The sequence below is a fragment of the Bos grunniens genome, chromosome 2 (assembly GCF_055505025.1).
Source record: "Bos grunniens cultivar Pamir isolate PY7600 chromosome 2, Bosgru_T2T1.0, whole genome shotgun sequence".
Taxonomy (NCBI): domain Eukaryota; kingdom Metazoa; phylum Chordata; class Mammalia; order Artiodactyla; family Bovidae; genus Bos; species Bos grunniens.
The window spans coordinates 11830802-11846207 of NC_141166.1; the positions used below are offsets into that span (position 1 = coordinate 11830802).

The window sequence follows — 15406 nt, forward strand, 5'->3', positions numbered from 1 at the left end:
CCTGATGCGACGAGCTGACTCATTTGAAAAGACCCTGATGCTGGGAAAGATTGAAGGCAAGAGGAGAAGGGGACAAGAGAGGATGAGATGGTTGGATGACATCACTGACTCAATGGACATGAGTTTGAGTAAACTTCGGGAGTTGGTGATGGACAGGGAGGCCTGGCTTGCTGCAGTCCATGGTTGCAAAGAGTGGGGCACTATGGAGTGACTGAACTGAACTGAACTGAAATACTTTTCACTGTTCAACTCTTATAGCAATGATACACAGCTACAGTGCTGAGACACCCTGGAAGTTTCCAGATACCCAGTGTAGAGACCACATGTCCTAACTTACTTTTTCTTTAAGTATAACACCCAAGTTCATACTGATTTTGCTAATAAGCTAATAGTCTCAAATTAGTTCAATGTATGGTTCAAAAGTTTGGTCCTGTTCCCTTAGTCAGGCTTATGTAATTTTAAAAGAGCCAAAGCTTGAGTCTACGTATAGCAAAATGACATGCAATTTAAAAAAACACTGTTTTAGTGCTACTTTTAAAGTTTATGTTGTTAAGGAGGATGTGGCTTTGTAAGCTGATAATTTAACGAGTGGCTAATGCATATATCCGGAGAAGGCAATGGCACCCCCCTCCAGTACTCTTGCCTGGAAAATCCCATGGATGGAGGAGCCTGGTGGGCTGCAGTCCATGGGGTTGCTAGAGTCCGACACGACTGAGCGACTTCACTTTCACTTCTCACTTTCATGCATTGGAGAAGGAAATGGCAACCCACTCCAGTGTTCTTGCCTGGAGAATCCCAGGGACGGGGGAGCCTGGTGGGCTACCATCTATGGGGTTGCACAGAGTCGGACACGACTGAAGCGACTTAGCAGCAGCAGCAGCAATGCATATATCAAAGTTTAGATAATTCCTTACTCTTAGAGTGTGTTGATACCTTGAATGTAGTGTGCTCAGTCACTAAGTTGTGTCTAACTTTTTGACCCCATGGACTGTAGCCCACCAGACTCCTACGTCCATGGGACTCTCCTGTCAAGAATACTGGGGATCCATTATAACTTAGGTGTACTTTTGCATGAATTTTTAATGTTTTATAAGAAAGGGCTTTTTGCTGTTTGTTTTTTTAATGTAATTCAATATTTGTTTGAATTTTAGAGATGAGAACAACAGTGAAAAAAAGAATTGTCCTGAAGCCATTAAAAGCATAATTGTGTCTTGGGATGGACTTTTCCTATGATAGCATCTTCTTAGCACATTAAGTGCTGTATCTCATACAAGGTCAGTTCAGTTCAGTTCAGTTGCTCAGTCGTGTCCGACTCTTTGCGACCCCATGAATCGTAGCTCGCCAGGCCTCCCTGTCCATCACCAACTCCCGGAGGTCACCCAAACTCATGTCCATCGAGTCGGTGATGCCATCCAGCCATCTCATCCTCTGTCGTCCCCTTCTCCTCCTGCTCCCAATCCCTCCCAGCATCAGAGTCTTTTCCAATGAGTCAACTCTTCGCATGAGGTGGCCAAAGTACTGGAGTTTCAGCTTTAGCATCAGTCCTTCCAATGAACACCCAGGACTGATCTCCTTTAGAATGGACTGGTTGGATCTCCTTGCAGTCCAAGGGACTCTCAAGCGTCTTCTCCAACATCACAGTTCAAAAGCATCGATTCTTCAGCACTCAGCTTTCTTCACAGTCCAACTCTCACATCCATACATGACTACTGGAAAAACCAAAGCCTTGACTAGATGGACCTTTGTTGGCAAAGTAATGTCTCTGCTTTTGAATATGCTATCTAGGTTGGTCTTAACTTTCCTTCCAAGGAGTAAGCGCCTTTTAATTTCATGGCTGCAATCACCATCTGCAGTGATTTTGGAGCCCAAAAAAATAAATTCTGACACTGTTTCCACTGTTTCCCCATCTATTTCCGAGGAAGTGATGGGACCAGATGCCATGATCTTAGTTTTCTGAACGTTGAGCTTTAAGCCAACTTTTTCACTCTCCTCTTTCACTTTCATCAAGAGGCTTTTGAGTTCCTCTTCACTTTCTGCCATAAGGGTGGTGTCATCTGCATACCTGAGGTAAAAATGATGTAACTGGGAATATTATGTTAAATGAAAGAAAAGAACAATAACAGTAAAGATGCTGACATCAATAACATATATAATGGATGTGACTAAACTAGTTTCATGAAATTTGAGCATGTAAAAGAGCATTCCATATAAAATAGTAAATTATTGCCCAGAATGATTATGTCAGTAACTAAAAGAATAAATTAACCTGAATCACTCTGTTGTACCCTTGAAACTAACACAACATTGTAAATCAATTATACTTCAATAAAAAATTAAATAATTTTTAAAAAGAATAAGTTAGGGCTTCCCTGGTGGTCCAGTGGTTAAGAATCCACCTGCCAAAGCAAAAGACACAAATTCAATTCCTGATCTGGGAATATCCCACATGCCTGGGGGTAATTAAGCCTATGTCCCAACTACTGAGACGGAGCTCTAGATCAGCAACAGTAGAAAACCCAGGAGCCGCAACAAAGATCCAGTGCAGCCAAAATAAAAAATAAATATTGTAAATAGGCATTTGACTCTAGCAGCCATTCTCACCAGGGGCTACTTTCCCTTCCAAAGACATGTGTCAATGTCTGGACACATCTTTGGTTGTCACAGGTGGCAGGAAGGGGGGCACTGGGGTACTGCTCGCATCTAGTGGGCAGAAGCCGGCAAGGCTGCCAACCAACCTACAAGGCACAGAGCAGTCCCTGCAACAAAAGTGTATTTGGCCCAACATGTTAACAGTGCTGAGGTTGAGAAACTCAGGCTTATGTCATCTTCATTCCAAAGAGTTTATATATTCAAGCTGGCCTTAAAAAGCTTTTGAGGGAATTCCCTGTGGACCAGTGGACCCTGTGGACTCCTCCATCTCACTGCTCTGGCCTGGGTTCAGTTTCTGGTCAGGAAACTAAAACTCCCACAAACCGTGAAGCCCAAAAATAAAAAAATATCTTTGGGGAATCTTGTCATCAGGAAAATAAGGGATTGCTTATTCGAAGAGTGGCCTTATGTTTGGGTTTATAAGAGATTTTAAAGTTTCCTTCATCAAACAAATATTTTCAATGAATAAATTTACCTTAAACTTTAAATGATGATAGTTGATTGTAGATTGATCAATCAATCCAAAATCTGACCACCTGTCACCATCTGCACTTTCACGGCTCAGGTCCAAGCCACCATCATGTCTCACCCGGATGTGGCCCCTCACTGTTCTCCCTGCTTCCACGGTCACACCTCTTTCAGTCTGTTCTCAACACAGTAGTGCAGTTGAGCTTATTAAATGTCATCAGTCAGACCACATCATTCCTCTGCTCAAAACCCACCAGTGACTTCCACCTCGCTAGAGTAAAAGTTGAAGTCCTGGACTTCCCTGGTGGTCCAGTGGTTAAGAATCCACCTGCCAACGCAGGGCACATGGGTTTGTTCCCTGGTCCAGGAAGATCCCACATGCCTCAGGGCAATTAAGCCCGTGTGCTGAAACTACTGAGCCTGTGTTCTAGGGCCTGCACGCTCTAACAAGAGAAAGAATTCAATGAGAAGCCTGTGCACTGCAACCAGAGAACACACTCACAGCAACAAAGACCCAGTGCAGCCAAAAAATAAATAAATAAAATTATCTTTTTAAAAGCCCAAGTCCTTTACAATGCCCCCAAGGGCATACAAGACCTGAGCTCATTTCCAACTTCTCACCCCCCCACCCCCAAGTCAGACCACTTTGCTGATCTCCAGCAGCACACCAGGCATGCACCTGCCTCAGCTTTTTCACCTGCTGTTCTCTCGGCCTAGAATTCTCCTCCCCAGGCACCCAGAGTTCAGGTCTTTACTCAAATGCCACCTCCTCAGTAAGGCTTCCCCAGTTACTTAAACAAATTGCAGCCATTCGCTGACATGCCTAGGCCCTCCTACCTTGCTTTATTTTTCTCCACAGCACTTATCACATTTAACACATTGTATATTTCACTTGTTTACTTCGTATATTTTACTTGTTTACTTATCTATGTCCCCAACTAGGTTGTAAGTTCCTTGAGAGCAGGGATTTGTTTGTTGATTACAGTACTGTATCCAATTACCTGGAACACTGCCTGGCACATTGCAGGTGCTCCTTGATTAAGTTTATTGAATGAATGAATAAGGTTAAAAAGACAATGTGACTTATCCAAAGCAACATAGCTGGTAGATGGAACAGGAATTAGAGTCCAGATACATTAAACTCTATATACCCTAAACCCTAGTTCAGTCCTGCACGGCTCCTTTTTAAAATAATTTTATTGATTGATTTATTCGTTGTTGACTGTGCCGAGCCTTCACCACTGCTCGGGTGTTTCTCTAGTTGTGGCAAGCGGGGACTGCTCTCTAGTTGAGGTGCGTGGGTTTCTCACTGCAGTGGCTTCTCTTGTTATGCAGCACAGACTCTAGGCGTGCGGGCTTCAGTAGTCGCGGCACGTGGGATCTAGAGCACAGGCTCAGTAGTTGTGGCATACAGGCTTAGTTGGTCCACGGCATCTTCCTGCACCAGGGATCAAATGCGTGTCTCCCTCATTGGCAGGCAGATTCTTTACCACTGAGTCACGAGGGAAGCCCTGCACACCTGTTACAAAGGCTCTGGTGACTTCATTCTGCTCTCTCAAGCTATCCTTCACTCAGAGTGACGTGGACACTTTCTTTCTGGGAACAATCCTTTTCTCACCCATCGGTGGAGGATGTGTGAGGAAGAGCATCAGAGAAAAGAGCATGGGTTCTCGAATCAAAGACACTTGAGTTCAAAACCTTGACTGCCACCAAGTCTCTGTTTGAATTTGGAAAAGCCAACTTACCTCTTCAAACTTGTTTCAGAATCTGCAAACTGGGAATAGCATAAGTACTTCACTCTGTTGTGACGAATACGTGACAAAAAAAAGTTATGAAGATTGAAAAAGAAAAGCAAATCATTTTCACATGCAATATGATTTATAGAAAAATTAAAGCTATTCCATGGGAAAATTATTAGAATCAATAAAAGACCTCAGTAAGATTTCTGGATATAAAATCAATAATAAAAATCATTTATGTTTCAGAGTTTCTCTGATGATCCAGTGGTTAGGACTCAGTGCTTTCACTGCTGTGGCCAGGGTTCAGTTCCTGGTCAGAAAATGTGGATTCTGCAACCCATGAAGTGTGGCCAAAAATAAAAAGAAAAAAAAAATCAATCATGTTCCTATAAACAAGCAATAAACAGAAAATGTCATTTTTTAAGACCCAATTTATGATACCAAGAAAACTATGTTGGCCTAAGATGTATTGAGTCTTAATGGAGGAAATTATAAAATTATTGAAAAATAGCTAAATGAGAACTAGATGCTGAAAAAATCAAAAAGGAAATCAAAATATACCTAGAAACAAATGACAATGAAAACACAACTCAAAACCTATGGGATTCAATAAAAGCAGTACTAAGAGGAAAGTTGATACAAGCCTACCTCAAGAAACAAGAGAAACATCAAATAAATGGCATAACCTTACACCTAAAGCAACTAGAAAAAGAAGAACAAAAAACCCCACAAAGTCAATAGAAGGAAATAAATCATAAAAATCAGAGCAAAAATAAATGAAAAAGAAATCAAGAAGAATTAGATGAATGGGTAAATGCAAAATATTCATTCATGGAATCATCAATATCATAAAGATGTAAGTTCTTCCCAATTAAGTCAATAAGCTCAGTGCCAGTTCAATCAAAATCCAAATAGATATTCATTAACTATATGCTAGGAGTACTTTCACAATGTATATATATAAAATCACTATGATGTACATCTTAAATATCTTACAATTACATTTGTCAATCATACCTCAATAAAGCTGGGGTAAAAATAACATGTAAAGCACTCCAAAAAAAAAAAAAATCCCAATAGAGTTGTGCAAGGAACTTTACAAGCTGATCCTAAAATTCCTAAAATTCCAGATGAAAAAGCAAAGAGCCAAGACTAGCCAACAAAAGTTTGATGCACACAAGAACATAGACACATGATAGAATTTCTGCTATCTCATGTTGTTGTTGTTTTCAGTTGCTAAGTCACGTCTGACTCTTTGCAACCCCATGGACTGCGGCATGCCAGGCTTCTCTGTCCATCACTATCTCTCTGAGTTTACTCAAACTGATGTCCACTGAGTCAGTGATGCCATCCAACCATCTCATCCTTTGTTGCCATCTTCTCCCCTTGCCCTCAATTTTTCTCAGCATCACGGTCTTTTCCAATGAGTCAGTTCTTCACATCAGGTGGCTGAAATACTGGAGCTTCAGCTTCAGCATCGGTCCTTCCAATGAATATTCAGGACTGATTTCCTTTAGGATGAACTGGTTTGATCTTCTTGCAGTCCAAGGAACTCTCAAGAGTCTTCTCTACCACCAGAGTTCAAAAGCATCAATTCTTCAGCACTCAGCCTTCTTTATGGTCCGACTCTCACATCCATACATGACTACTGAAAAACCATAGCTTTGACTATATGGACCTTTGTCGGCATAGTGACGTCTTTGCCTTTTAAAACACTGTCTAGGTTTGACATAGCTATTCTTCCAAGGAGCAAGCATCTCTTAACAAGTCTTAGTATAATGTTATAGTAGTAAGACAGGGTAGTATTAACAATGGGACAAGCAGATAGACAAAAGGAATAAAATAGACATACTGGAAAGAGAGATCACAAAAAGAGATCATAAACATGGAAATTTGATATATATGACAGAGTTGCCATTACAGATCAGTAGAGTAGATACTCGGAGAAGGCAATGGCACCCCACTCCAGTACTCTTGCCTGGAAAATCCCATGGACGGAGGAGCCTGGTGGGCTGTATAGTCCATGTGGTCGTGAAGAGTCGGACACAACTGAGTGACTTCACTTTCACTTTTCACTTTCATGCATTGGAGAAGGAAATGGCAACCCACTCCAGTGTTCTTGCCTGGAGAATCCCAGGGACGGGGGAGCCTGGTGGGCTGCCATCTATGGGGTCGCACAGAGTCCGACACGACTGAAGCGACTTAGCAGCAGCAGCAGCAGAGTAGATACTTGTGAAAATCATTGGCTATCCATTAGGGGGAAAATACAACAAAATTAGATTCCTACTTCACACCATATCCAGAATTAAACTTCTATTGACATAAAGAACTAGCTATGATGATAAAAAAAACTTTGTATAGAGGAAAATATCTTTATGAGCTAAGGGTCAGGGAAATTTTACAGATTCGATCATTAGTCAAGGAGTTAAGATCCCACATGCCTCACAGCCAAAAAGCCAGAGCATAAACAGAAACAATATTGTAATAAATTCAATAAAGACTTTAGAAACTACCCACATCAAAAAAGTCTTTAAAAAAGAAAAAAGACATTGAAATTATTAATATTATAACAAAGAAAAATTGGATAAATGTGATCATCTAAAGTTAAAAACTGCATACTTCAAAGGATACTATAAAAGTAGTAAAGAAAAAAAAAAAGTAGTAAAGAAATAAGTCACAGACCAGGAGAAGATATTTATATCATATGTATCAAAGGATTTTCAGGCATAATATGATAGTAATTCCTAAAAACCAGTAACTTAAAGAAAAGCCCTTAAAATGGGTAAAGAAAGAAGTAGGCAGTTTACAAAAGAAAAAGCCTGAAGGCTAACAAACATAAAAATATGGTCAAAAGATATGGTCAAAATATGGTCAAAAATATGGTTTCAGAAAAATCAGGAGTTCAAGTTTAAACAAACCTACTATGTTGGAAAAAATGAAAGTCTGCCAATTCCAAGTACCGAGGAGGATGTAGAACAGTGGAAACCCTCATTACACTGATAAAAAGAAATGACAAATGGTGCCACCATTCTGGAAATTAATTTCATACTAAAGTTTAATGTGCACGTTCTTCTTAGGTTCACACTGGAGATATTAATATTTGTATGTTTCTCAATGTAATCCTGTACATCAGTGTAATCCTATACATATGTTAAAATGAACAGAGCTACATGTAATAACCTGGATAATAAACATAATACTAAACTAAAACAGCGAGCTGCAGAAGGATGTATATAACATGATACTGTTTCCTAAGACTTTAAACATTATTATTATTGGTGGGCACAATACAGATGCATCAATAGATAAAGACAGATTCAGGTTATGATTATGCCTGGGGAGAGAGGGAGGGAGCAGGGTTAGTAAGGATACACAGAAGGCTTCTATTATATCTTCAATATTCTAGTTAACTCAGCAGTAGGTGCACAGGATTTTGTAATATGTATTTATAAATATACCCAAGCCTGGGATTTGCAGAGATAATTTGGAGAAAGAGAAGTCAAGAAAGTGGTTGGTGGTGGTTCAGTGGTTAAGAATCCACTTGCCAATGCAGGGGACATAAGTTCGATCCCTGGTCCTGGAAGACCTCATACGTCAAGAGGCAACCAAGCCCGTAGGCCATAACTACTGAGCCTGTGCTCCAGAGGCCAACATCTTCAGCAATAGAAGCCACCAAAATGAGATGGTCCCAGTTCCCACCACTAAAGAGGGTCCACTCAGCAACGAAGACCCAGCGCAGCCAAAATAATTAATTAAAAGAAAAAAAGAAAGTGCCACATTGTATATCAAGATTTACAATAAAGTTATAGTAATTAAAATAGGATGGGGAATTCCCTGGTGATCCAGTGGTTAGGACTTGGAGATTTCATTGCCATGAGCCTGGATTTAATACTCCCTCATAGCTCAGTTGGTAAAGAATCCGCCTGCAAGGCTGGAGACCCCAGTTCGATTCCTATGTCGGGAAGATCCCCTGGAGAAGGGATAGGCTACCTACTCCAGTATTCTTGGGCTTCCCTGTGGCTGGTAAAGAATCCCCCTGCAATGCAGGAGACCTAGGTTCTATCTCTGGGTTGGGAAGATCCCCTGGAGAAGGGAAAGGCTGCCTACTCCAGTATTCTGCCCTGAAAATTCCATGGACTGTATAGTCCATGGGGTCGCAAAGAGTCAGTCACAACTGAGCGACTTTCACTTTCAGGGAATTAAGATCTGTCAAGTTAGCCCCGCAAGCGGTACTGCCAAAAAAAAAAAAAAGGACAAGGTTAGACAAATAGTGCAAATGGGCAGAATAGAGAAAGAATCACTGGAGGAGGGGGATGACTACAAAACCAGAGACCTCAGAGCCTGTAAGTCACTGGGGCGGCAGACTCATTCGCCCTCCCGGGGATGGCAGCCCTGATGCTCAGCCATCCTGAAACCTCCATGACTCCTCATCACAGCCTCAGTTTCTCTCTCTGACTCTCTCACTTACTCACCTTCCCTCAAACTTTGGGAGGTTGAATCCCATCTCTGCCTCTTAACATGGTCCCCTGAGCCTCTTCATTTATGAAGCGGGAATGACACCTCCAACCTCATCGTGGAATTAAGTCTGGACCTAATTCCTGGACCGTGCCTGGCCTCGGGTCCCGACTCTCCTCACTCCTCTTCCTCGTCTCCTCTCTCTCTCTCTCTCTCCCTCCTTTGGTCAGGGCTGAGTCCCACGGGCTCCCCATCTCCAGCCTGGGCACAACTTGGACAGCAGTGAGAACTGCTCCCCTTCCCCTCGCTTGTAAGAGGGGTCACCTCATCCTGCACTGGATCCTGAAAGGAAGCCTCAGGGGTGGGGCAGGGCCCCCAGGGGTGAGATACGGGGAGAAGATTCAGGCCCAGGGGACTCAAGGGAGCGGGTCTCCCTGACAATTTAGGGCAAGAGAGGACTTAGGCTGGAAGGAGCCCTCTGTTTTCCAGCCCCCACTGCTCACCCTGCTAGACTGCCCCATTAAAAGAGAGGCTGGGAATTTCCTGGCGATCCCGTGGTTAGGCACTTTCACTGCTGAGGACCCGGTTTCAATCCCTGTTTGGGGAAGAGAATGAAATCGGGTGTTCTGAGAACAAGGATAAGAGGGAATCATTTCACTGTGCGTTCTTTCTTTCATATCTACTGAACTTTTAACTGGCTCCTTTGTGACCTCTTTATAAAAACTTTTTTTAAAAATTTAATAAATAAAAAAGAGATGGAGTCTGATGTCAGAGTTGAAGTGTTAGTGGCTCAGTCATCTCTGCCTTTTCACAACCCCATGAACTGTAGCCCGCCAGACTCCTCTGTCCATGGAATTCTCCAGGCAAGAATACTGGAGTGGGTAGCCATTCCTTTCTCCAAAAGTGAAACTGTTAGTCACTCAGACTTGCTGCAAAGTTGCTTCAGTCGTGTCTGAGTCTGTGCGACCCCATAGATGGCAGCCCACCAGGCTCCCCGGTCCTTGGGATTCTCCAGGCAAGAATACTGGAGTGGGTTGCCATTTCCTTCTCCAATGCATGAAAGTGAAAAGTGAAAGGGAAGTTGCTCAGTCGTGTCCGACTCTTAGCGACCCCATGGACTACAGCCTACCAGGCTCCTCCATCCATGGGATTTTCCAGGCAAGAGTACTGGAGTGGGGTGACATTGCCTTCTCCGAAGACTTAACTAGATCTAAATTCCATTGCTGCCTGCTAGCTGTGGCATATCAGGCAAGTTTCTTAACCTCTCTGAACATCTATGGAAACATAGCTACAAAATGAGGGTTATAGCCCTTTTGACTCTCTGAGTGGCACCATGGTGGTCGGCAAGAACAAGCGCCTTACGAAAGGAGGCAAAAAGGGAGCCAAGAAGAAAGTGGTTGACCCATTTTCTAAAAAAGATTGGTATGATGTGAAAGCACCAGCTATGTTCAACATAAGGAATATTGGGAAAACATTGGTCACCAGAACTCAAGGAACCCAAATCACATCTGATGGCCTCAAAGGTCGTGTTTTTGAAGTGAGTCTTGCTGATCTGCAGAATGATGAAGTAGCATTTAGAAAATTCAAGCTAATTACTGAGGATGTTCAGGGCAAAAACTGCCTGACTAATTTTCATGGTATGGATCTTACCCGTGACAAAATGTGCTCCATGGTCAAAATATGGCAGACCATGATTGAAGCTCACGTTAATGTCAAGACTACCGATGGTTACTTGCTTCGTCTATTCTGTGTGGGTTTTACTAAAAAGCGCAACAATCAGATTCGGAAGACCTCTTACGCCCAGCACCAGCAGGTGCGCCAGATCCGCAAGAAGATGATGGAAATCATGACCTGAGAGGTGCAGACAAATGACTTGAAAGAGGTGGTCAATAAATTGACTCCAGATAGCATTGGAAAATACATAGAAAAGGCTTGCCAATCTATTTATCCACTCCATGATGTCTTCGTTAGAAAAGTAAAAATGCTGAAGAAACCCAAATTTGAATTGGGAAAACTCATGGAGCTACATGGTGAAGGTAGTAGTTCTGGAAGAGCTACCGGGGATGAGACAGGTGCTAAAGTTGAACGAGCTGATGGATACGAGCCACCAGTCCAAGAATCGGTTTAAAATGCAGACTCTTAATGGTGACAAATAAAAGATCTTATTTGTGGTAAAAAAAAAAAATTGAGGGTTATAATACAGTATCTATCTACTTCATAAAGGTGGTGGTAGTTTAGTTGCTAAGTCTTGTCCGACTCTTGTGACCCCACGGACTATAGCCTGCCAGGCTCCTCTCTCCATGGGATTTTCCAGGCAAGAATACTGGAGGGGGTTGCCATTTCCTTCTCCAGGGGATCTGCCCGACCCAGAAATCGAACCCAGGTCTCCTGCATTGCAGGCAGATTCTTTACCGATGGAGCTATGAGGGAAACATTGTATTACTTCATAAAAGTATCACATAATTAAATAAGATAGTACTCAGGAAAGCAGTGAGCTTGGTGTCTGACCCCCGGTAGGCATGTGATAAATGTTAGCTAGATTTTTAATATCAGCTTGTGCAGAGTCCCAGGATCATCAGGAAGCAGCACTCAGACAGCCAGGAGAGGCATCCCCCCAGCCCATCATGCTCCATGATGTGGCCAGGACCCCCAGCTCTGTTCCTGGCTGCCCCCTCCCTGCCCCTGTGCACAAGCAGAGCCCAAGGTTGGAGGCGAGAAGTAGGGATAGCATTACTGACTGGGCCCCAGCTCCCGCCTTAGCTGAGCAGTGCCACCAAGGATCTCGGGGCCCTGTTTGGGGGTGTGAGGAGCTTCTAGGATATGTGCGTGTGATTGCACTGATCTCTATATATGTGTGCATGTGTCTATGTGGAGTAGGTTAGTTTGCTGTGAGTGAGGAGTGGAGGGTCTTTCATGTCTGGGCTTCTTATGTCCTGCAAGGGTTCATGTGTTGTGTGAAAGTAAAAGTGTTAGTGGCTCAGTCGTGTCTGACTCTTTGCGACCCCATGGACTGCAGCCCGCCAGGCTCCTCTGTCCATGTGGATTCTCCAGGCAAGAATACTGGAGTGAGTTGCCATGCCCTCCTCCAGGGGATCTTCCCGACCCAGGGATCAAACCCAGGTCTTCTGCATTGTAGGCAGATTCTTTCCCATCTGAGCCACCAGGGAAGCCCTCATGTTATGAGTCGGTGCTATTGTACACGTTGTGTGTCTGTAAGGATGTATTTCGTTCTGTGGGATATACATCCCATGAGGGACTGTTGTGTCAACTGTGAAAGCGTGTGTGTTGTGTGTCGTGAGGAGTCACCGGTTGAGTCAGCAGATGCTAAGGGTCTGTTGTATGATGTGTATTTGTGAAGGGGCGTGGATGGTGTCTGTGTGGGATGACACTGTGTTTTCTATCAAGTGTGTGAGGAAATGCCATGTCTGTTGGTGACTGTGTGTGATAAATGTCTGTGAGGAGTGAAAGGATGTGTTCTCTGTCTGTGAGTCATAAGGGTGTTGGGTGTCCATGAGGGGGTGCTGAGGGGAGGGAAATCCGACGTAACCCAGCTCCGCAGGCCCCTCCAGAGCCTGACCAGCCTCAAGGATCCTGAGGAGCAGCCAGACAAAGCAGCCAAACCTGACCCTCTCACCCAGACCACTAGCCTCTTACCTGAGAAACTGCAGGGACAGTGGTCCAGGAGGTGACAAAGAGGCTGAGGGGGCGGTGGGAGCCGCCGTCCTGCCGGCTTCTCAGAGACTCAGGAAACGGGGCCGGGAACTGGGAGGAGGCAGAAGGCAGGCCCAGACCCAGGTGCGTGACTCACTTTACGCTCCAATCCCCAGTGAGCAGCGGTGGATAAAGGATTGGGGAAGGCCTGGCTGCAGGCACTATCGGGTGGGCACAAGGCCAGGATGCCAGGTCCTTGGGTGGGGCCCCAACTCTAAGGTTACCAGAAATACACACATCCTGCAGGGAGTCTTTCTCTGCCTCTGCACATCAGCTCAGCCAACAGCACTGGACTGGTCCATCCGGTGCAGAACTGCTCTGGGAGGAAGGGCTAGGCCTGGGCTGGCAGAGGAGGAAGGAACTGGGTCCCCTGTCTCAGGGGAAGATGGGCCCTGACCAAGGTCCCAACCCTGTCTCAGGAGCCCAGGCTTCAGTGGGTGCAGTCTCGACTCCAGTGACCCCCAGGATGCTAGAAAAAGCCCAAAGCTGCTATCTGAAGATACCCCCATCTGAGGGGATGCACAGCCAGTCTTGCCCACAGGAAGCCACCGTCCAGTGGGTGTGGCAACCTGCCCTCAAGTGCTCCCAGCCAAGGAGGAGACAGCCTGCCCTCAGGGATGCCGTTTGTTAGGAAAGAGGAAATTCTTCTTCCTGAAGCCAGCTGCTTGTAAGAGAAGACACATGTCTGCCCTCATGAGCCCCCAGTTTGAGGGAAAAGAGAGATCCTTGCTCTGTGGAGTGTCTACTCTGACCATGGCAAAGCACCACAGTTCTGTCAAAGCCTAGGACTCTGCCTGGGCTCCAACTTTGCACATTCTGTGCTGAGAGTTACTCTTTATCTCCACCTTCACCCCCCGCCCCCCCAAACTGACCTTCTGAAATATCTGATGGGACTTAGCAGGAAGCAAAGCTGTCAGGCCACAGAGGAAAGCAAAACTGGGCGGTGGCATTCTCAAATACTAACTCTATGAATCTATGAAACTAAGGTTTGACTGCTGCCTCTGGCCTTCAGCTGGAGCCTGCTCAGAACCTCAGTTTCCTGGGTCAGTAACAGTCACACATACTCCCTCCATTATCCTGACACAGCGCGTGGCACATAATAGGAACTCAGTAAGTGAACCTGTCCCCTGAGAAATCTGTATGCGGGTCAAGAAGCAGCACTTAGAACTGGACATGGAACAGCGACTGGTTCAAAACTAGGAGAGAATTACATCAAGGCTGTATATTGTCACCATGCTTATTTAACTTCTATGCATCATGGGAAATACCAGGCTGGATGAATCACAGGCTGGAATCAAGATTGCCAAGACAAATATCAACAACCTCAGATATGTGGACGATACCCCTCCTCTCGCAGAAAGTGAAGAGGAACTAAAGAACCTCTTGCTGAGGGTGGGTGAAAGAGAGTGAAAAAGCTAGCTTAAAACTCAATATTAAAAAAAACAAAGATCATGGCATCCTATCCCATCACTTCATGGCAAAGAGAAGGGGAAAAAGTGGGAGCAGTGACAGATTTTCTTTTCTTGGGCTCCCAAATCACTGCATACCCTGTCTGCAGCCATGAAATTACAAGACACTTGCTCCTTGGAAGAAAAGCTATGACTAACCTAGACAGCATTTTAAAAAGCAAAGACATCACTTTGCCGACAAAGGTCCGTATATTCAAAGCTATGGTTTTTCCAGTAGTCATGTACAGATGTGAGAGTTGGATCATAAAGAAGGCTGAACGCCGAAGAATTGATGCTTTCAAACTGTGGTGCTGGAGAAGACTCTTGAGAGTCCCTTGGACAGGAAGAAGATCAAACCAGTCAATCCTAAAGGAAATCAACTTTGAATATTCATTAGAAGGACTGATGCTGAAGCTGAAGCTCCAATATTTTGGCCACCTGATGCAAAGAGCCGATTCATTGGAAAAGACCCTGATTGATGCTGGGAAGGATTGAAGGCAAAAGGAGAAGGGGGTGGCAGAGGATGAGATGATTAGATAACATCACCGACTCAATGGACATGAGTTTGAGCAAACTCCAGGAGATAGTAGAGCACAGAGGAGACTGGAATGCCGCAGTCCATGGGTTCGAAAAGAGTCGGACACAACTTAGTGACTGAACAACAACAAGTGACAACCACTTTATTTACCCAAGTTCCTGCCTGGTGCTGCTAATTGGAAGTCAAATCCATTCTCCGTATCAGACTCAATTGGAGAAATTGTTAAAAATGAAAAGCAGTTTTTAACTGTTGAAAAAAAAGAAAAGCAGTTTCTCAGATTCCACTTCAAGAGTGTTTCTGAATCAGCAGTGCTGGTTAGGGGACCCAGAAATGCATTTTTTTTTTTATTAGAGTGAGGAGGGACGAGGACTACTTTATTATTATTATTTTATCTTGGC

At 44.2% G+C, this 15406-nt stretch overlaps 1 protein-coding gene and 1 pseudogene across 1 annotated transcript in view; one reads left to right on the plus strand and one right to left on the minus strand.

Annotated features, from left to right (window-relative positions):
- PTAFR (platelet activating factor receptor) overlaps positions 1-13047 on the minus strand; it is a 46627-nt gene extending 33580 nt beyond the window's left edge. The window contains exons 1-3 of the mRNA XM_086331153.1: positions 12966-13047; positions 4863-4916; positions 3125-3292 (exon numbers count right to left, since the gene is read on the minus strand). The gene's annotated coding sequence lies outside the window, so the exon portion shown is untranslated. The remainder of the gene's footprint in view (positions 1-3124; positions 3293-4862; positions 4917-12965) is intronic.
- LOC147377510 (small ribosomal subunit protein eS1 pseudogene) lies at positions 10630-11496 on the plus strand (annotated as a pseudogene).
- Positions 13048-15406: the final 2359 nt, after the last annotated feature.